The sequence below is a fragment of the Anas platyrhynchos genome, chromosome 18 (assembly GCF_047663525.1).
Source record: "Anas platyrhynchos isolate ZD024472 breed Pekin duck chromosome 18, IASCAAS_PekinDuck_T2T, whole genome shotgun sequence".
Classification (NCBI taxonomy): Eukaryota; Metazoa; Chordata; class Aves; order Anseriformes; family Anatidae; genus Anas; species Anas platyrhynchos.
The window spans coordinates 4,031,409-4,033,393 of NC_092604.1; the positions used below are offsets into that span (position 1 = coordinate 4,031,409).

A 1,985-nucleotide genomic window follows, 5' to 3' on the forward strand; every position below is an offset into this window, starting at 1 on the left:
AAACTAACAGAAAAACACTTCTTGTTGATGGCAACACTGAACTAGTGGCACCTGAGGCTCTTGATATCTAACAGGGAAATTAATGAGGGAGGAAAGGGAATGAAGGATGGGAGTGTTTTTTTTTTTGTTTGTTTGTTTGTTTGTTTGTTTTATATTCTGACTGCCTCAGTGAGGAATGAAACTACAGGAAGGAGGAAAACACTGAAAATTCAGATGCCAAAGAATAACTTAGAAATGTGAAAGTGCATACATCAGCCACAGTGCCTGAAGCATATCCTGGGCTCCAAAGAAAGCACTGACTTGTTTGAAGGGCAGAGAGGAGAAAAGCAAACACAGAGCCAATTTCCAAAGGAAAACAGCAGGATACGAAGAATCCCTCTTCTATACAGAGGATAGCCAATGTCACTCTGGTCTTCAAGAAGGGCAAGAAGGAGGATCCGGTAAACTACAGGCCAATCAGTCTCACCTCTGTCCCTGGAAAGGTTCTTTCAGCTTGTTCTGGATGCCATCTCCAAGCAATTGGAAGAGAAGAAGGTTATGAGGAGTAGTCAGCATGGATTCACCAAGGGGAAGTTGTGCTCGACCAACCTCATTGCCTTCTATGATGGCATCACCAGCTGGGTAGATGGTGGGAGAGCAGTGGATGTCATCTACCTTGACTTTAGCAAGGCTTTCAATACTGTCTCCCATGACATCCTGCTAACGACGATGGGAAAGTGTGGGATAGAGGAGTGGACAGTAAGGTGGGTTGAGAACTGGCTGACTGGCCACGCTCAGAGGGTGGCGCAGAGTCCAGCTGGAGACCTGTGACTAGCGGTGTTCCCCAGGGGTTGGTGCTGGGTCCAGTCTTGTGCAACGTCTTCACTGACGACCTTGATGAGGAAATAGTGTCCGGCCTCAGCAAGTACACCAATGATACAAAGCTGGGAGGAGTGGCTGACATGCCAGAAGGCTGTGCTGCCATTCAGCGAGACCTGGACGAGCTGCAGAGATGGGCAGGAAGAAACCAAATGAAGTTTACCAAGAGCAAGTGTAGAGTCCTGCACCTGGGAAGGAACAGCTACATCAGTACAGGCTGGGGGATGACCTGCTGGAGAGGAGCTCTGAGGAGAAGGACTTGGGGATCCTGGTGGATGACAGGTTGACCATGAGTCAGCAGTGTGCCATGGATCGTGGCATGCATTAAAAGGAGTGAGGCCAGCAGGTCAAGGGAGGTGATCCTCCCCCTCTGCTCTGTCCTGGTCAGGCCTCACCTGGAGTACTGTGTCCAGTTCTGGGCTCCCCGGTGCAAAAAAGACAGGGATCTCCTGGAAAGAGTCCAGCAGAGGGCCACGAAGATGATACGGGTCCTGGAGCATCTTCCCTATGAGGAAAGGCTGAGACACCTGGGCCTGTTCAGCCTGGAGAAAAGAAGACTGAGAGGGGATCTCATCAATGTGTATAAATACCTGAGGTGTGGGAGACAGAGGGATTTGCCCAACCTCTTTTCAGTGTTCTGTGGGGACAGGACAAGGGGCAATGGCCACAAAATGGAGCCCAGGAAGCTCCGCACCAACATGTGAAAGAACTTCTTCACAGTGAGGGTGACGAAGCACTGGAACAGGCTGCCCAGGGAGGTTGTGGAGTCTCCTTCCCTGGAGATATTCAAGGCCCATCTGGATGCCTACCTGGGCAGCCTGCTCTAAGGTACGTGCTTTGGCAGGGGGGTTGGACCCAATGATCTTTTGAGGTCCCTTCCAACCCCTTCAATTCAGTGATTCTGTGATTCTGTGATTCTGAGCCATTTGGAAAGAGATGAGAGAATCCTTGGAACAGCTCTTCCCAGCAAAGCAGGTTTCACTTATGCTCCAGAATGAACTGACAAAATTACTATATGAAATGTTTGGAAGGGAAAAAGCACAATAAGTTCAGAGGCTCTATAGCTCAGGGGTTAGAGCACTGGTCTAGTAAACCAGGGGTCGTGAGTTCAAATCTCACTGGAGCCT

The 1,985-nt window shown here is 49.7% G+C and overlaps 1 non-coding gene across 1 annotated transcript; it reads left to right on the forward strand.

Annotated features, from left to right (window-relative positions):
- The first annotated feature begins 1,912 nt into the window (after positions 1-1,912).
- On the forward strand, positions 1,913-1,985 carry TRNAT-AGU (transfer RNA threonine (anticodon AGU)). The gene has a single exon. It is a non-coding gene; the product is annotated as a tRNA-Thr (tRNA).